At 41.6% G+C, this 27,474-nt stretch overlaps 1 long non-coding RNA gene across 1 annotated transcript in view; it reads left to right on the forward strand.

Annotated features, from left to right (window-relative positions):
- Positions 1–291: 291 nt before the first annotated feature.
- Positions 292–27,474, forward strand: part of LOC117363504 — a 38,946-nt gene continuing 11,763 nt past the window's right edge. Inside the window, exons 1-3 of the long non-coding RNA XR_004540078.1 lie at positions 292–430; positions 4,526–4,575; positions 7,448–7,510. This is a non-coding gene — a long non-coding RNA (uncharacterized LOC117363504). The remainder of the gene's footprint in view (positions 431–4,525; positions 4,576–7,447; positions 7,511–27,474) is intronic.

Here is a 27,474-nt window from a genome sequence, read left to right on the forward strand (position 1 = left end):
GCGACCCGCGCCCTAGGAGGAAGGAGTCGCCGGCTCAGAAACGCCGGCGCGGCTACCGCCGCGACTCCTCTCCAGCGGCGACTCCTCTCAAGCAGCCCCCCCTCCACCCTTTACCCTGCCCCAGCCACACGCGGAGAGAGCCGGGAAGCAGGGCGCAGGGAAAGCGCGATGCTCACAAGGAAGACACGTACTCCCGTGCGGGGCGGACCGCTCCTTTCCGCCCTCCCTTTTATTTTTTATTTTATTTTAATTTTTTTTTTTTTTTTTTTTTTACATCGGGAGCCGAAGCGGGGTCCAGCACCGCGCACGGAAAGCCCGGACAACGTGCAGGGCCGAAAGGAAACATCAGGACTGCCGTCGCGAGGCCCGGAAGCAGAATATGGCCCACTGCCGCGTGGCCGCCAAAGGAAAATTCTTACCTGGATCGTTGGTTAGTATAATTAAATAAGTGGTTGTATGTTCCACTATATATATATATATTTTTTTTTTTTTTTATAAAGGAAGCTGGTTGGCGGTGGAGCTATGTTGAGAAGGAAAATGCTGCCTCCTTCTCCTAGCTCTGGCGTCGCTGAAAAGGGTGCATCCCCCTTCCCACTCCTCTTTTATCTAACCCCCCCCCCCTTTTCTTCCGCCCCCCCCCCCTCCCCCTGCTAATGGCAACGGCTTCGGCCGATTTGCCATCGCTCCTCCCTATGGGGATCGGAGCTGATTCTGAATTCATTGCTAGTAAGCGGATTGAATAAAAAGAATTCATTTGTCTGTTTGCAAATGCCAAACAACTAATATAATATAAAATATGAGTGTTAGTGTGTATGATATGTGCCAAAGAAACAGTTACTTAGGGCTCCTTTTATCAAGCTGTGGTAGGCGGTTAACGCGTGGAATACCGCACGTTCAACCGCCTGCCGCGCTAGTCGCTAACGCCTCCATTGATGAGGCATTAGGTTTTTGGCTTGCCGCAGGGGTTAGCGCATGATGAAATGTCCGACGCGCTAACCCCCGTAGCGCACCTTGATAAAAGGAGCCCTTAGGATCTGGGTCACAATACCTGTAAAGTAACAGCGCTTGGGGAGTATGAAAAAATTAGTGTATAAATTTATGTGACATTTTGATTAATTATATGCTCCAGGAGATTTCTAAAGCAATAACAACAAAATCCTAAATGAATTATAATATACATAACATAACAAGAAATGATAAAATAATAAAATGTATATGAAGGGTAATTTTACAACATGGAATCGAAATTAATTTCTTAAAAACATCTATTTTATAAAGGCAACATAGGCATCAATGTATCTTTACAATCAGTGCTGCGTGCATCTGTTAGCGCTATAGAAATGATAAGAGGAAGAGCTGGACTGGCCCTCCAGAGACCAGCTACTGTTCTAACTGGACTGTTTTTTTGGGGGGGTTGTTTTAAATTTTCCTTTATTTCTTTTATCTTCATTCTTCTATTTTGGCTTAATTGTAATTTATATATTCATTTTGTTCCCTGCTATTTAATGTAACCTTTATTTTCATTTTTCCCGGGTACTTTGGGGTTCCTTGTATCTAATATTATGATGCTTTCTCTGGGGGGTTCTTCTTCTTTCCTTCCTCTTTTCAATTTATCTTTTATACAAGCAATGTTTTTCTGTCAGGCACTTTAGATTGTGAGCCCATCTGGGATAGAGAGGGTAGTTCAATGTGCCTATTATATTACTAGCTTTGTAAAATGCTTAATACTCATGTACAAATGGTGTATCAAATTCAATAAATACAATACAATAAGACTCTGATAAAATAAGACTCTGGAATTATCCCCAGTAGCACATACAAGCTCTCACACAAATATACAAGGGGTCGCTGAAAAGTTCTCAGCTCAGGAAGAGAATGATGTGGAACCATTTTTCTTGACACTTTTCGTTTGAATGATATAAAATGAAACAAAAGTGTCAAGAAAAGTATGGAATAACTTGTAAGTTTCGTGGCTCCATATCATTCTTTTCTTGGTTGGGCTGAGAATTTTCAAGCGGTCCCTTGTATACCTGTTTCAAGGGAGATGTTAATATGTTAATAAGTGTACATACTCTCTATATTGTATTAATTTATTTAATAAACTTATAGGGCTCCTTTTACAAATCTGAGGCTTGTTCCTGTTTAATTAATTAATAATTAAAGAAAATCACCTGCAGGGTCATTTTGACTTCCATTAATGGTTCTTTACTTTATATTTATTAATAGGTAACCATTTAATATCTTTGAGTACTCATCTTAAATTGTTACATTGTTTTCCTTATCGCCATTGAAGGTTAAAAAACAAAGTTCCCCTGGTTCAGCTGACAGGCAGTTTGTTATGAATACATGCTTTGCTCCTGCAAAAGAATGTGAACTATTTTTAAGTCTATGAACCAATGTTAGGTTCTAACAAACTGTAATTTGTCTAATTCTACAGAATTGCATGTCAGAATTTAGAATTGTATCTGTGTATAAGATATTTTTAGTTCTAAACAGAGATTTTTTTTTTTTTTTTTTTAAATTGAATCTGTTAGAGTAAGTGCCAGTGCTTGAGAATGCTGGGAAACTGAGTACCATAAAGCATGTCCTGATCTACCTACAGATAAGGAGTCTAATTCCAGCAAATACGATATTTAAAAACCAACACACAAAGCTTAAAATGTATCCTTAGGTGTATTGGCAACCAATGTAATTTAATAATATATGATGTAATTCTATCATATTTAGAGATCAAAAAGATCACCCTGTACTGTTTGTACTCTCTTCAACAACCCCTTTGCATATCCCAGGTATACTATATTACAATAATCTATCAAATAAATTATCAGTGATTGAACTATAATTGCAAACACTGCAGTATCAAAATATTTATGTACTGATTGCAATTTCCTTAAAAATCTAAAAGCTTTCCTACTAACCAATATAATTTTGATGTTCCAGTCAATAAATTATCCAATTGAAATCCCCAAACTCTAGTTTGCATATCAAAGACATAATTATTCTGACCTATAATTGACAGCAGATCTGATCTGACTAGATCCTGAGAGCCCAGCCAGAGAAACTTGCTTTTTTTTCTATTTATTATTATTTTTTTTCAATTTGTGGGTCAATACCCATTGTTCTACAGTATTAAGCTCTGTTTTTAATAAAATCCAATCTAAATCTGTATTGCCAAAAGCTAACAGAATATTAATGTTATCTGCATAAATATAACTAAACAGAGACACTAAAAGACTGTGGAATGGTCAACATCAAAAAAGCGGTCCAACTTCACACAGCCAAGGACCCTGGTGCCACAAAAGTCAATGATAAAACAAGCAAAAAAATGGAACAAGTCCTGGACTAGCAGGAGTAAAAAACATTATTTATTGGTTTCAATTAAAATGCAATGAAAGCCTTGTGGTCCTCTTCCCGGCATCTGGTGGTTTCTTAGCTCTGGCTGCTGCTTCACCGAGGGCAGGACCCCTGAGGAAGACAACCCCATTGCAGAAAAATGGACTGTGTAGGATCTGTTGATTTTTTTACACAGGGCATGTTGATTTTATATACAGCACTATTTTTATATTTTATACACTGTTAGCATTGGCCAGAGTTCATTGTATAACCTTTTATTGCATTGCATTTTAATATAAAGCAATAAATATTATTTTTTTACTCCTGCTAGTCCAGGCCTTGGTTCCATTTTTTTGCTTATTTAAATATAACTAAACACCAATTCTCTACCCAAGGATTGATGTTGTAAAATGTTCTCTCTTTCAATTTGTTGTTTTTGTAAACTGCTGGCTTTGGCCATAGTGCGGTATATAAAACATTAAGCTTAATGAATATTACTGAGATTTTGGAGAAGTCAGATAAAGAAGTGGTAACACCTGCAACATTAGTAGCTATATTGGCTCTTTCTATTGATAAATCTTGGTTATTGAGACTATTTCTAAAGAACAAACAGAAAGAATTCCTTGGCTGTAAAATTCAAATGTTTCCTGATGTTTCAAGGGAAACTCAAAAACATAGACATGATTTTCTTCTTTTGGGGGTCATCTCATTGGGGGCTACTTTTTACTTAAGACATCCTTGTAAGTGCATTGTCTGTTATCATTCAATTAAATATGTATTCTTTGAGCCACAACATCTGACTAATTTTCTGGCTATGTCCCATCTGGACAAGGAGAAAATTCAAGCTTGAGCTCTAAAAGAAAATTGTAACTCCCTTCCCGATCCATAGGCATGCTATTACTTCTTTTGGTTGTTTTTCTTGTTTTACTCGCAAGTAAATTCTTGGATCTAAAGAGGACTTGAGCTAATTTTACCATAATACTTTTTCTTGTAACTGCTTAATTTGTTAAGTATGGATTTATATGATTGTAATATGCTTGGTTAAAATTGCTTTCTGTACAATTTTCACTTGATATTATATTGAAATCAATAAAAATACTTAAATATAAAAAAAACATTAAGCTTAAACTTAAATGTGTTTGCTGCATCTTGATTGAATGTTTGCACTTAACTCATTTCTTTCTTCTGACAGAGGGGGGAGGGTCTACCTTCCATGGACAATCCTGGATCATAAAAGAACAGGTGAGTGGGTGGAGGAAAATTTCTTATTTCTTGCAAAGACGCTCAATTGCTCATGTGCTAATGGCAGTATGGGCCTGATTCTATAAACAGCCTCTTAACTCAGTAGGCACCTAGGAAAATGGCACCAACCTCATGTCATTCAAAGTTAGGCACCATTTCTACAGTATAGGCACTGGTATATTAAACCAGAGTTTTCTTGGCCTATAATACTGATGACTAACTCAATCCATGCCAAACTTCACCCCCTAGCCATGCCTACTTTTTGGGTAGGTGCTGCTAAGTGCCAGTAGGCACTTTTCTATCAACATAATTTCACAGCACTTATTCAGTCAATTGTATTATCACAACTGGACTATTGCAATTCAGTTTACTGCGATATTAGTGCTGGTAATTTGAGAAGATTACAATTGATTCAGAATAAGCAGTTTGTCTGATCAAAATTTGGATCATGTAACACCCCTTTTGAGCCGTCTTCAATGGCTGCCTCTTAATTCCAGAACTAAGTTTGAATGCCTGTATAACTTTTAAAATTTATCATAGTCAATTGGTAGAACCTTTAACATCATTAATTTCTAATTTTGTTAGCCAAACTAATCATAGATCTACTAACATAGTAACATAGTAGATGACGACAGATAAAGACCCGAATGGTCCATCCAGTCTGCCCAACCTGATTCAATTTAAATTTTTTTTTAAATATTTTCTTCTTAGCTATTTCTGGGCAAGAATCCAAAGCTCTACCTGGTACTGTGCTTGGGTTCCAACTGCCGAAATCTCTGTTAAAACCTACTCCAGCCCATCTACACCCTCCCAGCCATTGAAGCCCTCCCAGCCCATCCTCCACCAAACAGCCATATACAGACACAGACCGTGCAAGTCTGCCCAGTACTGGCCTTAGTTCAATTTTTAATATTATTTTCTGATTCTAGATTCTCTATGTTCATCCCACGATTCTTTGAACTCAGTCACAGATTTACTCTCCACCACCTCTCTCGGGAGCGCTTCCAGGCATCCACCACCCTCTCCATAAAGTAGAACTTCCTAACATTACTCTTGAATCTACCACCCCTCAACCTCAAATTATGTCCTCTGGTTTTACCATTTTCCTTTCTCTGGAAAAGTTTTTGTTCTACGTTAATACCCTTCAAGTATTTGAACGTCTGAATCATATCTCCCCTTTCTCTCCTTTCCTCTAGGGTATACATATTCAGGGCTTCCAGTCTCTCCTCATACGTCTTCTAGCGCAAGCCTCCTATCATTTTCGTCGCCCTCCTCTGGACCGCTTCAAGTTTTCTTACGTCCTTTGCCAGATACGGTCTCCAAAACTGAACACAATATTCCAAGTGGGGCCTTTCCAATGACCTGTACAGGGGCATCAACACCTTCTTCCTTCTACTAGCTATGCCTCTCTTTATACAGCCCAGCATCCTTCTGGCAGCAGCCACTGCCTTGTCACACTGTTTTTTTGCCTTTAGATCTTCGGACACTATCACCCCAAGGTCTCTCTCCCCGTCCGTGCATATCAGCTTCTCTCCTCCCAGATACTCTGTCTATTAAGGGTATTTAATCTTAGAATTTACTTTCTCATTGTCATTTATTTTTACCTCTTTTTGGAATGAATTACCAGTCAATCTAAGATTACGTATATCTTATTAAATCTTTCTTTCTTTTTTTAATTGATTTATTTGTTACATTTACATAACAAAACACAGGTATATCCAGTTAAAATATAGCATATGAATGCTCAAATAAAATTAAAGGCAATCATTATCTATGATCAAGTCCACATTAAATGGCTGAAAGTGCGGAAGCTTAATAAAAAAGTAAAGTAACATAATTACCTGAAAGCTTTTCTTCTTCAAACACTTTTAGAATGATAATCTTAATTAATGTATTATTGTTTACTTTTAATAATTCTTATTGGGAACTGCTTCGAGCCCTTACATTGGTTAGGGGTGATGTGGTATAACAAGATGAAAATTTGATTAGATTAGATGATGCCTTCAGGTAAATTAATTTTTTAATTTGTTTTTAATGGCACTATTCTATAAGTTGCTATGTAAGACGTGTGTGTGTGGTGGTGGTGGTGGTGGTGGTGGTGGGGGTTAGATTTCAGAATATGTGGACTTCTTCTCTGACCCACAAATTCTAGTTTTACCTAATGTCCCAAATGCTTAAATGGTGCTAATACTAATTGCTACTCTCATCTTTTTGATTCCAGTAGAAAGAGGAGCAGCAGCTTTGGTACTGGCACCAGAACTGATCTCAGCACCATTTCTGTTTGTCCTCATACTGTTCCAATCTCCCTTTTATCCCAACAACCCAGAGAAATTAGGATGTAGGTCCTGCTAGGGAAGTTCTTGCAATATGCAGGCCAAGCTGTGGAGGAACAGGCTTTTAACAGATCTGACTGAGACTGATGGGGGTGCAGGGTTTCCACCTAAAGTGTGTTCCAGCTCTGAAAATGTTGTAGCAAATTCTGCAAGAAGTACAGGGATAGCAGCTGATTTTAACAGAATATTGTCAACTCTGAAGCAAGTTCTTTCCTATATGCACCATATAGAAGCCAATCATAAAGCAATGCCTGAAGGTCTAGCGTGGACTGCACAGGCCCTCACATAGGCACCACCCCCTTCTGATCTCTCTGACCATTTTTTGTTTCTTGCCACTAACATTTCCATAACCCTATACAATGAACAAAATATTTAAGCTAGGATAAACAGTAATATTGGCACTTGATGTGGGCAGCTCCAAGCAGCTTAGCCTCCTGTAGTTGACAGATGGTGATTTTGCCAGTGCTCACTGTGTTCTAATATTTCTGAAAAATATTCTGGTGTAACATAACTGCTATCTTTTATGTCTTTCCTTGTAGAGGTCAATTTCGATTTTATGGTCCCATCAACTTGTGATTACAGGAAAATGATACTTCTGGCAGGTATTCCAGTGTACCATGTCTACCACTTTGTTTTGTGTTTCCTTGTAAAAACTGATGAGGCACAATCAGTATTAGCTTCTTCCCTTCACGGTTCATTCTAGCTCTAGCTAAAGGCTTGGGAATCATGAAGGGTAACAACTGCTAATGTATGAGTTGCCTAGCAGTGCTTTTGTCTTTGGGTGGGCTGTTACATAGAAACATAGAAACATGCAGGGCCCACCTAGGGGGGGCAGTCCACCCTGGGTGCACGCCCTAGGAGGGTACATCCAGGTCTGGAACATCCTGCCCTACTGTTGAGAAAGACCTGCACCTCAGTGTGGCTGCCGATGCACCCCCTCTGATATACTTGCTTTGGAGCAGAGTCGGCAGCCGCGCTGAGATGCAGGAAGGTCCCGCAATGAGTACGTCTGCTGGCTCTGCTCAGGAAGAAGTAAGTTATGTCATAGGGAGTGGACCCGGCAGACGCAGGGAGTTGCAATGACTGCGTCTGCCGGGTCTACCCCCTCCAATGTAACTTACTTCTTCTGGAGCAGAGCCGGCAGACGTACTCATCGCGGGACCTTGCTGCATGAAGGGAGCAGGACTTCAAGAGTAGTGGAGAGAGAGAAAAGGGGAAGGGTGGTACTGATGGAATTGATGTACAGGCAAAAGGCAAGAGGCAAAAGGGGAAAGGATACTGGATGAAATTGGATTGGAGGGAAAGAAAGGGGGTATATCTAATTGAAGAGGGGTGGATGGAGAGAGAAAGGGCAGGCATTGGATGGTAGTGGGGAGGGTAGAGGGGGAGCCTATGCTAGATGGAAGTGTGGATGGGAGAGATAAGGGAGCAAATGCAGAAAGGAAATGGGAGGAGAGAAAGAGGGGAGCAGATGCTGGATGGAAGTGGACAGAGAGAGGAGAAGGTACTAGATGGAAGGGGTAGAGAAAGAGGGCACATGATGGAAGGATGGGATAAATAAAAGGAAGGCACGTGATGGGGGAAAAAGGATTGAATTAGTGAAATACTGGAGGGGGTGAGGGAAAGAGGTGGCGAGCTGTAGGTAGACAGTGAAAAAGGAAATTGATGAGAGGGTAGTAAGAACGTAATCTAGACGGATGCAGAAAATAAATTGAAAAGGAAAATGAGGGAAAGGGATTCCAGAGGAGAGGTGTGAGAGAGGGAAGAAGAGGAGAGAGATGCCAGACCAATGAGGATGAAAGGAGAGATGGAAGGGGGAGGCATACAGTTTCTGGAAGAGGCATAGAAGGAGAGAAGATGCGATGTAGGGGCAGAGAGACAGCAGACAGTGGATGGAAGAGAGTAACAAGAAGATGAGGAAAGTAGAATCCAGAGAAGACAAAGGTAGAACAAAAATTTTCTATTTATTTATTGCTTTAGGAGACATGTGTCTGTGGTGGTGCATTGTATGCAGAGTCCAGCTTCTTGCTGGTTCAATTTAACCTTTGTCTATGTATTTCAATCTTATCCCCCCTTTTACAAAACTGTGGAGCGTTTTTTAGCGCCACCTGTGATGGTAGCAGCTCTGATGCTCAGAATTCTACCACCATGGCTAAAAACCACACTACAGTTTTGTAAAAGGGGGAGGGGTTAGTTTGTGATTACATATTCCATTCTAGGTGAAGGTGTCTTCTGTGTTCTGTGTTCAAAAGACATGGTTTTCTGTTAGGATGACTGCAGGATTAATCTGTACTAGTCTGGCTTGTTTAGTTTTACAATGGGTGTATTGATGTACTGCTCACTGCAATATATAAGATGCTCTCTTTTCCTAGGTATACTCTTGTGTGACGTTTGGATTGTTACTAAAAATCATGTTTTTCATACAAATGGGGGGGCCAAAAAACAATTCGGCCCCAGGTGCCACATATGCTAGGTACGCCACTGGAAACATGATAGCAGAATTTGGCCAAATGGCTCATCCAGTCTGCCCATCCACAGTAACCATTATCTCTTTCTCTCTCTAAGAGATCATATGTGCCTATCCCACACCTTCTTGAGTTCAGACACAGTCTCTGTCTCTACCACTTCTTCTGGGAGACTGTTCCATGCATCTACCACCCTTTCTATAAAAGCGTATTTCCTTAGATTACTCCTGAGCCTATCACCTCTTAACTTCATCCTATGCCCTTTCATTCCAGAGCTTCCTTTCAAATGAAATAGACTCAACTCTAGTGCATTTATGCCACGTAGGTATTTAAATGTCTCTATCATATCTCCCCTCTCCTGTCTTTCCTCCAAAGTCTGTTGTAGTATGTTCCAATATTAGAGAGTCCACATTTTTAAATGAGAAAACATGATATTGAACCTAGTATCCCTTTAATAATCGATACCATGGTTTATTGTTTTTTCCAAATTCATGCAACTTCTATTTTCAAAGCCTAGTAATTTGGAATCTTAAATTCCTTATCTTCCATTTTATTATCTCTTGGAATGGCTATACCAATAAATTAAACATATTTCTTTTCTTTTCAATGAGAGCAATGTTATGTTTTAGGTATCAGTCTGGATGTTGAAATCCCATAAAGATTTGCTTGGTTATTTTCAACAGCATTTTCCATTCTTCTTGTATTTGTTGTTATTGACTGGGGATCCAAACATTTTGTATAGAAAGTAATGTAATATTTTGTCTACTAGGCAGGCAAGAGAGGCCATATGGTTTTCATCTACCTTCATTTTTCTCTAATCATGTCTGGTTTTGTATTAACCCTGTGCTCTTTTTATTCCTGGGGGAACTTAGTGCAACTTCTCAGTGCAGAATTTGTGAAGATTTTGCATTTGCCTATATAAAAGTAAGTGTGCTCTGCAGGACTGCCACAACAGAAAAACTGAAAGCAGTTGTGTGGTCTTCTTGACAAGTTGAATCTATGGCTCTGCTGGAAAAAAAAGCAGAAGCACTTGAGAGAACAGGCCCGCAAGCCAGTCAGAGATGAAAGAATAATAGTGCAGTTGTCAGGGGGATTATAGGAGCTGATGCTTATGCAGGTGGGAAGAAAAAGGTGATGCAGTAAAGTAGGAGCCTGAACTTTGTGGATGTTAGGCTAAAGACAGAGTAGAAGCTGGGGACTGGATTAAGTCTAGGATTGGGGTAGGAGAGAACTAAGGAAGTTCAAGCCTAGGAAGAACAAGATTGATGAGGAATCCAATAAATGCTCAAGAGAGGAGTAAGAAAGGGAGAGGAAGAGAATGCAGTGGAGCTGTGCCCAGGGTGGTGGTGGTGGCAGGGAAAGCCAGGGAGAATGCTAGCGTGAGTGGTGGGGGTCATTACAGAGGTAGGCTGGGAGTTTTGTTTAAGATTAAGAAGGGAAAGAGTTAGAGAGTGGTCCAGAATACTGCTGTTCACCTCATTTTTGGTTTGAAAAAATGGGAGCACATTACCCCCTTTTATCAAAAGCTCCACTGGTTGCCATTGGAATCTAGAGTCTTATTTAAGTTTTCATGTATCTGCTATAAAGCAGTTTTTGGTATGTTACCAGGCTATCTTACTTCTCATTTTACCCTGAATTATACTAATAAGAGTTCAAGAAGAATACATCAGTTTGCATACCCTTCTATAAAATTCTGTCATTACAAGAGGTTCCTCGAGAGAACCTTCTCATTTCAGGCGGCCAAACTGAATACATGGCTTGCCAAAATCGTGTTAGAAGCTACCTCTTATCTTGATTTTAGAAAACAGATAAAGACACAACTATTTAACAGGCTGGTATCTTAATGTATCTTATCTTTTAATTTAATACTTTTTTATTCTAATTTAAATTGTTTGTATTTTCTCTATATTGTATGCATTTGACTTCGTCAAATCTTTCAGATGTATTTTAATTTGATGTATTCATTTGTATTGCATGTATTAAGCTTGACTGTTGTGAACCGCTGGGTATGGCGGTATATAAAAATAAATTATTATTACTTTGGGGATAGGAAAATAATTAACCCCTCCCCCTTTTACAAAACCGTAGCACAGTTTTTAGCACGGGCTGCGACGGTAACAGCTCCGACTCTCATAGGAATTCTATGAGCGTCAGAGCTGTTATCACCTTGGCCAGTGCTAAAAAATGTGCTAAAGTTTTGTAATAGGGGGCTAAGAATAGGACTGGGAGCTGGGGAAGAGTAGAGAGGTATGAAGTCAAATCTGAGTGAAGCTAGAGAGTAAAAGGGTGATAATGCTGTGGTGACCAAATAGTTTAGGAGACATAGAATGATAGAAAGAGAATTTCTGGGGGCTGAGTCTTATGATGTATTCTTGCAATAATCCTGGGGAAATTCTGCCTCCCTCCCCCTAAAAAAAAATGAAGCAAAAACCAAACTTCCATAAATAAAAACATATATAAAATGCAACTCCAAAATCTTGACCAAAGAGCACCATTTTAAAGAGAACGTCCATACACAAAAATAACAAGTCATTTTACAAAGGTGCACCACCGCCTCGGACACCTCTCACCCTCACTATACCGCTGGCTGTGAATGCACAAGGAAAATCATTCTATATAATCCTCTTTCAAAGTGGGCTGTGATATGTGATGGCCCTCCAACACCCACTATCATGTGGAAGGATGTGCAGCATTGTATATCCACTGGATGATCAGCATGAGCTATGTCGAGCTGCAACATGTAGTTTCTGGTCTGCCTGACATAGTACAAAAATCAATACTCCACTCGTATGAAGGGGCCTCAATTCAAACTAACCATGACACTTCTGTTGAGTTGGTTAAACAAATTAGTTAAATAAGTTAGAACAACTCGGTTTCAATTTTTTGAAGTTTCATTACTGCCTGACATAGTGCCAGGGTTGGATTAAAGGGTAGGCCCAGTAGGTACATGCCCTGGGCTTGAGGTAAGGGAGGCCTGATGCACAGGACACATGAGGAAGAAATGTTGGATATGGTTGTAGGAAGGAGGTGGAGATGCACGAGGGAGGAGAGAATATTGGACATGGTCATAAGAGGGATGAGACATGTTGCAAAGGGGGTACAAGAGAAGGAGAAATGGACATGGTCATGGGAGAGAGAAATGCTGCATGAGGGGCACAGGGGGAGACATGTTGGACATGGCGGTAGAAGGGAGAGAAGGAGAGATGCTGTATAGGATATGGAGAAGATGCATGAGAGAAAGAGAGAGGTAGTGGATAATGAGAAAGAGGAGGGGAAATGAAACAGAGAGATGGTCATGGGGGGAGAGGAAAAAGAGTGAGATGGATCCAGGAGCAGAATGCCTTCCCCAGTTTCTAGTTTAAAAGCTGCTCTGTCTCCTTTTAAAATGTTGATGCCAACAGCCTAGTTCCACCCTGGTTAAGGTAGAGCCTATCTTGGCGGAATAGGTTTCCTTTTCCCCAGTATGTTGCCCAGTTCCTAACAAATCTAAAACCTTTCTCCCTGCACCATCACCTCATCCATGCATTGAAGCTGCAGAGCTCTGCCTGTCTCTTGGGTCCTGCTCATAGAACAGGGAGCACTTCTGAAAATGCTACCCTGGAGGTTTTGTACTTTAACTTCCTAAGAGCCTAAATTTAGCTTCCAGAACCTCCCTCCCACATTTCCCTATGTCACTGGTACCCACATGTACAAAGACAACAGGCTCCTCCCCAGCATTGTCTAAAATCTTATTTAGGTGACACATGAAATCTGCCACCTTTGCACCAGGCAGGCAAGTAACCAAGCAATTCTCACGTCCACTAGCCACCCAGCTAGCTACATGCCTAATTATCGAATCTCCCATTATAATGGCCATCCTAATCCTTTCCTCCTTAGCAGAAGACCTTGGAGATACATCTTTGGTGCGAGAGGACATTGCATCCCCTGGGGAGCAGGTTCTGGCTACAGGATTGCCCCCTACTTCACCAAGGTGATGCTCTCCTTTAAGAAGTCCTCCCTTCTCTGAGGCAGCACAGAGGCTGCCAGACTGGAGGTGAAACTTTTCTACAACATGCCTATAGGTCTCCTCTATGTACCTCTCTGTCTACCTCAGCTCCTCCAAGTCTGCTATTCTAGTCTCAAGAGATCAGACCCATTCCTTGAGTGCTAGGAACTCTTTGAACTGAGCACACACATAAGACCTCTCACCAACTAGGAGATAATCAAACATGTGACAATGCAAAAGACTGGATAGCACCCATCTTGTTGCTGGACTGCTGCCTGCATTTTAATATTGGTGATTTCTTTGTTAAGCTGCTAAGGGAGTTGAAAAATTTATACTAAGGTCTCCTAAGATTGCTAGTTTTATATTAAGTTATGATAATGTTTAATTCTTATTATTTTGTAATGTTGTAATTGGTATGTTACCTTCCCAAGATTTGTTAGATATATGCAATGATATATGAAAATGATTGTGGGGTGAATGGATGATCATGATCTGAAATTAAATGTTAATAAAACAGAGGTGATGGTGGTAAAAAGTAAAGTGATAACTTTGAATTAAAAAGTGTCAATTTGATGGGTGAGAAACTGTTAGTTAAAAAAGAGATAACGATATTGGGAGTATGTTTGGATAGTTGTTTGACTACAGAAAAACAAATACTGAAAATGACTCGGATAGGATATATGCAATTACAATTGTTATATAGATTAAAATCTGTGCTACCAGCTTATGATTTCTGTAGTGTGGTGCAAGCAGTAATACTAAGTAGAGTGGATTATTGCAATTCTTTTTATTTGGGAGTTACTACAGTGAAGATGAGGGCACTGCAGATGTTAACATAGAAACATAGAAAAGTGACGGCAGAAAAGGGCCAAGGCCCATCAAGTCTGCCCACTCTATTGACCCACCCACCCTCCTAGCTACCCTTTGAGAGATCGCACTCTGATGTCCCATTCCCTCTTAGAGATCCGACATGAGCATCCCATCTGTTCTTAAAATCTGGCACGCTACTAGCCTCGATCACCTGTGCTGGAAGCTCATTCCAATTGTCAACCACTCTTTTGGTGAAGAAGTACTTCCTGGTGTTGCCATGAAACTTTCCGCCCTTTATTTTCATCGGCCCTCTTGTGGCCGAGGGTCCTCTAAGAAAGAAAATATCATCTTCTACTTCAATACGACCAGTGATATAACATAAGAACATAAGAAGCGCCATCTCCGGATCAGACCTTCGGTCCATCAAGTCCGGCGATCCGCACACGCGGAGGCCCTGCTAGGTATACACCTGGCTTATTTTATAGCCAACCATATCTTTATATGCCTCTCTCAAGGAGATATGCATCTAGTTTGCTTTTGAAGCCTAGGACTGTCGATTCCGCAATAATCTCCCCTGGGAGAGTATTCCAGATGTCAACCACTCTCTGTGTGAAGCAGAACTTCCTGATATTAGTCCTGAACTTGCCCCCCCCCCCTTAGCTTCATTTCATGTCCTCTTGTCCGTGTCAAATTGGACAATGTAAATAATCTTCTCTGCTCTATTTTGTCGATTCCTTTCAGTATTTTGAAGGTCTCGATCATATCCCCACGCAGTCTCCTTTTCTCAAGGGAGAACAATCCCAGTGTTTTAAGTCGATCCTCATATTCCAGTTTCTCCATACCCTTCACTAGTTTAGTTGCTCGTCTCTGCACCCTCTCCAGCAGTTTTATATCCTTCTTTAGGTAGGGAGACCAATGTTGGACACAGTATTCCAAGTGGGGTCTGACCATTGCCCTATATACTTAAACATCTCAATTATGTCTCCCCTCTCCCTACGTTCTTCGAGAGAGTATAGCCGCAATTTGTTTAGCCTTTCTTCGTACGATAGATCCTTGAGTCCCGAGACCATCCTAGTGGCCATTCGCTGAACTGACTCAACCCTCAGCACATCCTTACGGTAATGTGGCCTCCAGAATTGTACGCAGTACTCCAGATGAGGCCTCACCATGGTTCTGTTCAATGGCATTATGACATAGGGCTTCCGACTAACAAAGCTTCTCCGGATAGAACCCAGCATTTGCCTAGCCTTGGATGAAGCCTTCTCCACTTGATTGGCAGTTTTCATGTCTTCACTAATGATTACTCCCAAATCTCGTTCTGCTGAAGTCCTTGGCAAGGTTTCTCCATTCAATGTTTACGTTCTGCACAGATTATTGTTGCCTAGGTGCATGGCCTTGCATTTTTTAGCATTGAAGCTAAGCTGCCAGGTCGAGGACCAATGTTCCAATAAAAGCAGGTTTAGTGTCATGCTGTCAGACAAATTGCTGTTACTTACAATGTTACATAGTTTGGCATCATCGGCGAATAAAGTTATTTTACCTTGAAGCCCCTGAATCATGTCTCTTACGAATATGTTGAAAAGGATCGGGCCCAAGACTGAGCCCTGCGGCACATCACTGGTCACCTCCGATGTTTTAAAGAGGGTACCATTAACCACCACCCTCTGAAGTCTACCACTCAGCCAATCGTTGACCCATGCGGTTAGTGTTTCACCTAATCCCATCGATTTCATTTTGCTCAATAACCTGCGGTGGGGGACGCTATCAAAAGCTTTGCTGAAGTCCAAATACACGACATCCAGGGACTCTCCCAGATCCAGTTTTCTTGTTACCCAGTCAAAGAAGCTGATGAGGTTGGATTGGCAGGACCTACCCTTGGTAAACCTATGTTGGTGGGGATCGCGTAGATTCTTCTCATCCAGGATCGTGTCTAACTTGCGTTTGATTAGTGTTTCCATGAGTTTACACACTATCGACGTGAGACTCACCAGTCAGTAATTTGCAGCCTCAGTCCTACAACCCTTTTTGTGCAGAGGAACGACATTAGCTGTTTTCCAGTCCAAGGGGACTCTTCCCGTACTCAGGGAGAGATTGAAGAGTACGGATAACGGTTCCACTAGGTCGTCTCTGAGCTCATTGAGCACTCTGGGATGTATATTGTCCGGGCCCATGGCTTTGTTCACCTTGATTCTTGATAATTCATCGTAGACGTCTCCGGAAGTAAACTCAAAATTCCGAAACGGGTCTTCTGAACTTTGCTTTGCCTGCATCTGTGGCCAGACCCCGGTGCCTTGCAGGTGAAGACCGAGCAGAAATATTCATTTAGTAGTTCGGCTTTGTCTGAATCTGATTCTACATAATTCCCATCTGGTTTCCTAAGGCACACTATCCCATCAGTGTTTCTTTTTCTGTCACTAATATACCTGAAGAAGGATTTGTCCCCCTTCTTAATGTTCCTTGCTAGGTTTACTTCAACTCGATGCTTGGCCTCTCTGACTGCTGCTTTCACCACTGTAGACTTGGCCTTGTATTCTAATTTAGCCTCCCTTGTCTCCGAATGTTTGTAGGAAATGAATGCTTGTTTCTTTTCTTTAATGATGTCTGAGATCTCTGTGGTCAACCATTGGGGTCTATTGTTTCTTCGTCGTTTGCTTGCTGATTATATGTAGCAGTTCATTGCTACGTGTAGGATAGATTTCAAGATTGACCATATAGCCTCCATATTATTGGCCACAGCTTGGTTTTGCAGTGCCTGATGGACGAAATCTCCTATGCGTTTGAAGTCAGCGCCATGAAAGTTGAGTACTTTTGTTAACTAGTCTGCAGCAAGATTGATTACTGGGGTTTCAAGAATGACTCATATAACCCCAGTGTTGAAACAACCGCACTGGTTACCTATGCAGCAGAGAGTACAGTTTAAAATTCTCTCAATCATACAGCAAACCTTATATCACATTTCCCCAAGGGCACTAAAAGAGTTTTTTTAAAATCTATCATCCCAGAAAATGTATGAGATCTGAAAATAGCATGAAGTTGAATTTGGAGGGTAAGATATTAGTATGTTAAGATTGGGGCAAAAATGCTGTCTGTAGCAGGTGCCAAACTTTGGAATGTGCTGCCTGGTATTCTGCGATTTTGTGATGGGAGCCTGAATTTTAAGAAAATGTTGAAAACACAATTACAGTGGTACCTCGGTTTACGAGTGCACCGGTTTGCGAGTGTTTTGCAAGATAAGCAAGATTCTCGGATCTCCGAGAATCTCGGAGAGAACGGGAACCCGAAGACCTTGAGCATGCGCAGATGCTCAAGGCCCAGCGCAAAGAAGAAGGCAGATCTTCGGGCACCGGCATGTCCTGTGCGTTGGTGCCAGTGCCGGTGCCAAATGGGAGTAAGGAATGTGATCGGGTGGATGGATGGGTACTTGGGGGATGCCAGATCAGGGCAGGGGGGTGCTGGATCGTGGGGGGGCGCCACGAGCGGGGGGATGGTGGATTACGCAGGGAGGGCCTTCATGAACGGGGGAGCCAGACCGGTTCTTGGGGTAGAGCAGCGCCGCTGGTCTCATGGGATGGGGGTGGGTGTGAACGAATCAAGCGAGTTTCCCTTAGTTCCTTTGGGGAAACTCACTTTGATATACGAGTATTTTGGTTTACGAGCATGCTTCTGGAACAAATTATGCTCGTAAACCAAGGTTCCACTGAATTTGTTAATGCCTTCATGTTCTAATGCTATTTGCTGCTGAAGTCTTACCATCCCATACATATTTTTATGGGATTTTGTCTTTCCATCTTGTTGGATTAATTTGAAAAAAGGTTTTAATAATGATACTTTTAATGTTTTATTGTGTTTGTTCTGTCGAAACATGTTTTAGAATTTTTAATATGTATGCATGTAATTTTGTAAACCGTATAGTATTTATACGGTATATAAATTTTAAACAAATAAATAAATATTTCTTAAGAGCTAATTACTAGCTAGTAGAGATTAGCTAATTACTTGTTCAGCCTTTTAATTAATTCAAGGGCCGATAAATCAGAGATGAGGCCAGGGATGGGTGGGAGCTGGGGATGGTGGATAGGAATTAAACATTAATCAAAGACATTCCTCAACTGCTATTTGTGCCTTAATCTGATCTTATCTTATGCTTTGAAATGCAACCTAAAATACTAATCTAAACAACTTTTTATAAATCATTTGTACAAATCCAGAACAACTACCAAACCATTGGATGAAGTCAAGTATACACACTTTAGATGATGTAATATCAGATGGTAAACTGTTTGACTTTTCACGATTGCAACACAAATTTGGTCTTAATAAATCACAAAATTATAGATGGTTGCAGTTGAAGCAGACAAAGGGAAAAACCAATAATATCTGCAGTGAAGGATGCAAAACGAAAACAAGAGGAACTGCAGAGACACGTACAATGATGCAGGCTAAATTTATTTATATAAAATAATTGAGTGCGGTTGATAATACCACTCTAAAAGCAAACCCAAGGATCCGACACGGTCCGTGTTTTGGTTAACACGCATTCATCAGGGGTCCCAGGTCAATAGGGGTAAAATAAAATAGCAAACAAAAAAGCTATGAAAATCACCTATAGCCTGTAGAATTGCAAAAACAGGAAGACAATCCATGGAGGTTAGAAACCAAGGCTAAAACCGTAGCTTATAAAGTAGCAAACATCAGGGAACAATCTAAATGGAAACTCCTGCTACTTTATAGGCTACGGGCTCAATGGCCACAAATTTGGAATTGGAGGATGAGATGTACGGTGTCTGCGTCTATGAGACAAACATGTATTTTTTTATTGCATAGAGTTTTTTGGACCCCGGTTCATCTACATAAAGTAGATAGTTCCAAGTCTAATAGATGCTGGCACTGTCATCTTGAAGCTGGGACGTTGGATCATTTATTATACTATTGTCCCTTGATACTGAAATTTTGGAGATCTATTTGGGATCAAGTTAATAATTTATTAGAGAATCCAGTGGCGTTATATGATACCATTTTATTTGGAACATTTATGAGGGTAAAGAGTCAAATATTGGTGAGAAATAACAAACTTCTTTTTATTATGACAGGGGTTGCTATGCAGCTCATTTTGAAAAATTGGGATAGATTAAATTATTCATTCTGGTGGGAGTCCCTATGTTATGTCTTTAAAATGAAAAGGTTTATGGCCATTCAGATGGGAAATTACAAAAAATTCATGGATGTTTGGGAACCATTAACTAAATATTGTAAGGATTGATATTTTTAGATGGGTAAATCATACACATCCAGGGAGGGGGGTATTATTCTTTGATTAACTGAGGGAGGTTGGGGGGACATAATTTTCTGTCATCAAATCCTGTAAGTTACTATGTTTTAATCTTAATTATTCTATGTAAATGTATTAATTATTGTGGACAACTGTAGTTTTAAAAAATAAATAAAATTTTTTTAAAAATCCAAAACACTTTTTATATAAAAACCCTAACAGAGACACAGAACTAAAAAGTAAAAGAGAAGGACAATAAAATAACTTAATGAAGCCCAAATTTTACCTTTTACGAATATTCCAATTAAGATTTTCTTCTCCTTAGCAGATCCTCACTCCCACCTCTTCAGCACAAGGAACAGTTGAGGACTGGATTACTTTTTCATTAACTGTGCTTCTAAGGTAAAAATGATGTTAGCTACACCTCCTGGGTGAGTCACCCTGCATTGACCTTAACCTCTTAACTGTTCTCTTTAATCAGGCACTATTGTTTAACTGAAAGGCAACTAAACAAAAGAGTAGTTTCTACCTGCCTAACTGAAAAACCTTTGCCAAAAATATGCTCTGTAGGACTACTTTTTTCTAGCTTATTTTAAACTAATGTTGAACACTAAACAAAGACTTTTATCAACTATCATCTGTGCTCTAATCTGATTTTATCTTGTGTTCTGAAATGCAACCTAAAATACTAATCTAGACTAAATACTTTTTATATAAAAACCCTAACAGAGACTCTAAAGGCTATGATATTGCCTAAACTGAAAAAGCAGAGTACTGAACTAAAAAGTAAAAAGAAGGACAATGAAATAACCTACTGAAACTTAAGTTGTACCTTTTCCCAAGTTTGAATGCCATCAGGTAAAATTTTCAGTGGAGTTTTTCTTCCCCTTAGCAGATCCTCACTCAGCACCTCTACAGGACAAGCAGCAGTTGAAGTCTGGATTACCTTTTTATTAGCTGTGCTTCCAAAGTAAAAATGATATCAGCTATACCTCCTGGATTAGTTACCCTACATTGATCCTGACCTTTTGACTTTTCCCTTTAATCAGGCACTACTGCTTAACTAATGGGCAGACTGGATTGACCATTCAGGTATTTATCTGCCATCATTTAATATGGGCTCCTTTTACTAAGGTGTGCTAGCGTTTTTAGCGAACACAGCAGATTAGCGTGAGCTAACCCTGCGATACACAGCTAGAACTAACGCCAGCTCAATGCTGACATTAGTGACTAGCACGTGCGGCATTGTAGCGCGCGTTATTCCGTGTGTTAAAGCCCTAACGCAGCTTAGTAAAAGGAGCCCTATGTTACTATGAAAGGCAACTAAACAAAAGAACAGTTTCTAACTGCCTAACTGAAAAACCTTTGCCAATAAATGTAAGCTCTGTAAGGCTACTTTTTTCTAGCTGTATTTTAAACTAATGTTAAGCACTAAACAAGACTTTATTCAACTACCATCTGTGCCCTAATCTGATCTTATTTTATGCTCTGAAATGCAAACTAAAATACTAATTTAGACTAAATACTTTTTATATAAAAAACCCTCACAGAGACTCTAAAAGCTACATTATTGCCTAAACTGACTTTGCTGAAAAAGCAGAATACTGAACTAAAAAGTAAAAGAGAAGGACAATGAAATAACCTATTGAAGCTCAAATTTTACCTTTTCCCAAGTTTGAATGCCAACAGGTAAGATATTCCAACGGAGTTTTTCTTCCCCTTAGCAGATCCTCATTCAGCACCTCTACAGGACAAGGAGCAGTTGAGGTCTGGGTTACTTTTTAATTATCTGTGATTCTAAGGTAAAAATGATGTCAACTACACCTCTGGGATGAGTCACCCTGCACTGATCCTGACCTCTTGACTCTTCCCTTTGTTTAACTGAAAGGCAACTAAATTAAAGAGCAATTTCTAACTGCTTAACTGAAAAACCTTTGTAAAAAAAAACAAAACCCCAAAACTCTGTAGGGCTATTTTTTCTAGCTGTGTTTTAAACTCATTTTAAACACTAAACAAAGACATTCCTCAACTGCTATTTGTGCCCTAATCTGATCTTATCTTATGCTCTGAAATGCAATCAAAATACTAATCTGAACTAAACAATTTTTAATATAAAAACTCTTAACAGCCTCCCAGTGAAACATGATGTCATATCGGAAGAGTGAATTAAATTAATTTTTTTAAAGAGAAATATATATTTTTGAAGATATTCATGAGAAAGAGAGTGTGTTATTTGGACTAATGAAGAGGCTTGGCAAATGATTTTCAGTGTTATAACATTTCTAACATGAAGTTAGCCACTTAAGTCTACTGAATAGATCTTAAATAATTATATTATATCATTATATTGTTGTTATAATTTAATCTTTCCTCCTCATGTATTCCATTTTGAATTGGTCAGAACTAGAGTGTTATACATTTAACTAAGGGCTCCTTTTACAAAGGCGCGCTAGCGGATTAATGCATGTAATAGCGTGAGCTAAACCGCCAGACACGCTAGCCACTACCGCCTCCTCTTGAGCAGGCGGTAGTTTTTGTCCAGCGCGGGGATTAGCACGTGATGAAAAGTCGCGCATGTTAACCCCGTTAGCGCGCCTTTGTAAAAGGAGCCCTATGTCCCAACTTAATATGAATATGGAGTTTTATGGATATTCGGAAGAATGGGTGCTTCAGCTTCTTTCTTGTCCTGCTTTTCTTGATGATGACAGTGAAATTACAGAATATGTGGCTGGATTTACAAAATCTGTGCTAACGTATGATTAGAACTGAATTACATGGAAGTACACTGGTACAATATTTGAATTAATCCATGATTCCTCAGGGATTGTAGATGGTAAAAAAACCAAAGATATTTACATTTGATAAATCTTTCTTGGAGAAATGAATTACTGTATTAAATTGCTACAGTCAGAATTTGATGGTACTCATAGTAGAAACTAGAATAGAAGTTGAAGCAGATCTTAAAACTAAAATTGTGCATATGGAAATGATTTTGAAAGAGAAATTTGTTCCAGAGGAATATGATAAACAGATGACTGAGTTATAGCAGACCATCAAATTTTTGTGATTCTTTGAAACAAACTAAAATTAGAAAATTTAAGAGAGACAAATGTGATTATCAACAGAAGTTGATTTATCCTTGGACTAGAAAAGAAGTGTTGAGGAGTCAAAAGAAGAAGGTGGTGTTTGAAGGTTTGATTGGTGAATCTGAGTACACAATCTAAGGAGGGAAGTGATAAAAAATCTTCTGATACTGATGTATTCGATTGTTGATCTACTAGAGTTAGAGGCAACAGAGGATAATCGAGAGATTTGAGAAGGGGTCAGAGCAGGACAGGACCAATGATTACAGGAACGAAAACAGGTCAAAGTCAGCAGTAATTAATATTTCTCCATATAAATTATATGATGAGCAGCTTGTTATATTAAATTTTGGACTTGGATTTGTACCATTATTTGTTTATGATCCATTTAAGTTATGAGTTTCTTTATACAAATTTCTCAGAAAATTACAGATATGTGTATTTTTTTTCTAAAAATCCGACTGCTGCTGATATTTCAATATGTAAGCCTCTTTCTAAATGGTATTCACCAGGGGCTATGGATCCCAATATAGCTATTTTCAGGGATCTGGTCTTGAAAGAATTGGAAAATATTGAGAATAATGCTGTTGTCCCTAAGATTCATTTTAATATGCCTAAAAATGAGGAATATGAATTAAGATTCTTGCAGAAACTATAAAATTATGGGCTCCTTTTACTAAGGTGCGCTAGAGGTTTTAGCGTGTGCTAGACGCTAACGCCTCCATAGAACTTGCGCTAATATTTTTCGTTTAGCGTGTGGTTTGTACGCGCTAATCTTCAGCTTGCGCTAAAAACGTTAGTGCACCTTAGTAAAAGGAGCTATATATATAAATCATTGCAGAAAAATGACAGCATAATTATCACCCGGACAGATAAAGAGGGTGCAGCTATGGCTCAATCTAAGACTGAGTACAGTATAACATTGAGGCAATATGTTAATTGCAAGATGAGAATGATTATTGTCAAATTCCTGGAGATCCAGCGACTGAATAGAAAATAGCGGTGTTGAATATTGTGAAACTAGCATTACAAAGGGGGATGTTGACATCTAAGGAGCCTTCTTTTTTAGTGCAGGAACACCCACAAACTCCTTATATATACTTTCTCCCACAAGTGCATAAGAATGTTAAGTCACCTCCCAGTTGACCAATAGTATTGATAAGAAATTCTATTCTTGAGCCTCTATCACAGTTTGTGGAATGTTTATTTGAAAGAATATGTTATCCAAGGACAAGCAGGCAGCATATTCTCTACATGTGGGTGACATCACCGACGGAGCCCCCTAGCAGATGTTTTCACAAGCAGAGTTGCTTGAAGACCTTCAAGCTTGCGATTGGCCCGCGCATGTACGCATGCCCCTCCTGCCTGACCTAGGGCATGCGTCTCCTCAGCTCTATGTTTTCCGTGGAGCCAGAAGCACTACTCCCTTGCTTCGCGCAATCTCGTTGTCCCTCTTACACTGCGGCTTATTTGGTTACTTTTAGTTTAGTCGCTGTGCCCGTGTCTTTATTTTTCTTTTTTCTGTTCGTATATTTTTGACTGGGTTCCCAGTCTTGTTCTGGCCGCCTGGCCTCGTGGGGCCGCGGCTGTCCTTTTTCTTATGTCCCGGCCTCGTTCCGGGTTTAAAAACTGTACTCAGTGCAACCGGGTTATTTCCATCACCGACCCTCATCGTTGGTGTATGGAGTACCTGGGTGAGGAGCACCATACTGAGTCGTGTCCATGTTGTGCGACTTTGCAACCGCAGGCTCTTCGTCGGAGGGTGGCCAAGATTCTTCAACTGTTTGGTCCCATGGGTCCTGCGGGACAGGCCTCGAGCTTGGCCTCAGCCCCCTTGTTGGGAGCCTCGGCCTCGAAGTCCTCGGACTTGAAGTCGTCCTCGGCTCATGCCTCGGCTCCTCCTGCTACTCCGGTCACAGGTAAGTCTCCTCTTTCATCCTCAGGTGTGCCGGCAAAGAAGCCTGCCTCAGAGTCTCATGTCAGTGCTGCCTCGTCGGCATCTTCGAAACATTATTCTAAGCGTGCCTCCTCACATAGGGAATACTCTTCCTCGAGGTCGACCCCGAAGGAACGCACTGCTGCACCTACGAGCCAACAGTCTTTGGTCTCGGTGCCTATGTTCGAGGACATGCTTAAGGCTATCCTTACCATGCAGCTTTCCTCGGTGGTGAGCCAATTGGTCCCAACCTCGATGTCTCTGACCTCGGTCACGACCCAGCCTCGGTCTGACCAGCCTGAGCGTCCTTCTCTCGTGTCTTGGGGCCGTGCCCACAAGACTTGTCGGATTCTCTCAAGCGATTCTTCATCCCCTGAGTCACCTGTGCCTTTTTGAGGATCCAGGCCTGGGGGCCGCTTTTCACCTGCTACTATGTCGAGGCTTGCCCCTCCTAAAAAGCTCCGGTCCTCTCCGCCCCTTCGGGGCAGGTCTCCAACCACAAAGCCTCCCAGGCACACTCTTGTCCTCGAGTTGGACACTAGTTTGCGTTCCCCGTCGAGGCAGATGCCAGCCTCTAAGGGGTCTTCTTCGAAACCAATGGAGGAATTTTCCTTTGCCCCATCTTCTTTGAGGCTCCGCCAGCTGATTCCTTGGACTCCGGGGTCCTCACTGGTCCACCTTGCATGGGGTCGTTCCTTGATGCCCCCTAGACATTTTAGTCGAGCCTCTTCGATCTCCCATTCGCGGGACCGAGGCCACGGCTTACTATTCGAGGGAAATTTCTTCCTCTTTCTCGGCTGCCCCCAGATCTTGCTTGGAGTCTCCTCAAGGGGAAGAGTCTTCTTCTAGAAACTTCTGCTTTACTCGTTTCATCTCTGACATGGGAAAGGCCTTGAACCTGGACCTCCAGTCTGAGTCCTGTTATACCCAGGAATTTCTGGCGGAAATGGGTGTTGATCATCAGCTCTGTGAGGCACTGCGCTTGCCATTGCACAAGGTTCTCCGGCAAACATTTCTCCGGAACCTGGAGACCCCCTTTCTCACCAATCCTTAGTGGTTGAGTCTTCCTTGAAGAAGTCTAACCCCTTGAAAGTTTACGCTGCCATCCCTCCGGGCAGGGAGGGCCGTACGATGGACAAATTTGGTCGCAGTCTTTATCAAAACTCAATGATGGCGAACCGTGTCCTCAACTATAATTTTATCTTCATGTCCTACCTCAGGTTCTGTGTGGATGCCCTTGGCTCGTTCCGGGAGGAGGTGCCGGATTCTCGGCGTCAGGAATTTCGTCTCCTTGAGGAGACTCTCTCCCAGCTCCGCCTCTATATGTTTCAGGCGACCTATGACGCTTTCGAGTTATCCTCGAGGGTCACGGCGTTTGCAGTCGCATGCGTCATCTCGCTTGACTCAGGATTGTGGACATGGATCTGAATCTCCAGGATAGTCTTGCCAATCTCCCTTGCGTGGGTAATGAGCTCTTTGATGATTCCATAGAGACAGCCACCAAGCGCCTCTCATAACACGAACGGTCCTTCGCTTCTCTGGTGAGACATAAGCCGAATACCCCTCCGGCTCAGCAATACAAAATTCCTCTACTGAGGTGAGGTATCCACAGAAATCTACTCCTGCATTCTCTCGGCCTCCTTTGAAGTGGCCACAGCAGTGACAAGCTAAGGCCCAGGCGCGGGCTCCGGCAAAGCCTGGGCCGTCTTTTTGACAATTCCAGTCTGAACCTTCGGGCTCCCTTCCTCCTGGTGCCTTCCCTCCTCCCCATCGGGGGTCGTCTCCATCATTTCTATGCCCAGTGGGAAAGTTTTACCACTGACAGTTGGGTACTTTCCATCATCTGGGAGGGGAACTCCTTTCACTTCAGTCGTGTGCCCCCGGACCTTCCTCCAAGAGAGTTTCCTTCTGCACGGTCTCAGCTGCCTCTCCTTCTGCAGGAAGCTCAGGCCCTTCTTTGCCTTCGGGCGGTCGAGGAGGTTCCTCCGGACCAGTGGAATACCGGATTTTGTTCCCGGCACTTTCTGGTGCCCAAGAAGATGGGGGATCTGCATCCGATCCTGGACCTCCAGGCTCTGAACAAGTTTCTGGTCAGGGAGCAGTTTAGAATGCTCACCCTTCCTACCTTGTACCCCCCTCTTGGATGAGGGGGACTGGCTGTGCTCACTGGACCTCAAAGAGGCGTACACGCACATTCCGATACACCCGGCCTCTCACCGGTATCTGAGATTCTGGGTGGGAGATCTCCACCTCCAATACCATGTTCTTCCCTTCGGCCTGGCGGCCTCTCCAAGGGTTTTCACGAAGTGTCTAGTTGTGGTAGCTGTGGCCCTGCGTCTCCGCGGCCTGCAGGTGTTTCCCTACCTTGATGACTGGTTGATCAAAGTGTCCTCGTGCCACGAAGTTCTGCGAGTGACGAATCAGACCATCTTGCTCCTTCAGAGTCTCGGCTTCGAGGTGAACTTCCCCAAGTCCAACCTCTGTCTGTCTCAGTCTCTGGAATTCATTGGAGCGGTCCTGGACACGGTTCATCTCCACTCCTTCTTACCTCGGCCTCATCAAGAGGCCCTTGTTCGTTTATTCCAGAGGGAGGCCCATCTGTCTTCGGCCCTGGCTCGGCTCATGATGGTCCTTCTAGGGCACATGGCCTCCACGGTTCACGTGACTCCTTTTGCCAGACTTCACCTCCGTGTTCCTCAATGGACTCTACCAGGTTTGGGACCCTGTCTCTCAACTCATTGTCGTGACTCCTTTGTTGAAGCAGTTTCTCCGTTGGTGGATGCTCTCTTCCAATCTTTCCAGAGTTTTTCTGTTTCATGCTCCTCCTCCGCAGAAGGTCCTGAAGACGGACTCGTCGGCATATGCTTGGGGGGCTCATCTGGATGGTCTTCACACTCAGGGCCTTTGGTCCAGTGCCGACCGCCTTTGTCACATCAATCTGCTGGAGCTTTAAGCGATTTTCCTCACCCTGAAGGCTTTTTGTCACCTGCTTCGCAACCGAGTTGTGCTGATCCGCAC

Source organism: Geotrypetes seraphini, chromosome 7 (genome assembly GCF_902459505.1).
Source record: "Geotrypetes seraphini chromosome 7, aGeoSer1.1, whole genome shotgun sequence".
NCBI lineage: Eukaryota > Metazoa > Chordata > Amphibia > Gymnophiona > Dermophiidae > Geotrypetes > Geotrypetes seraphini.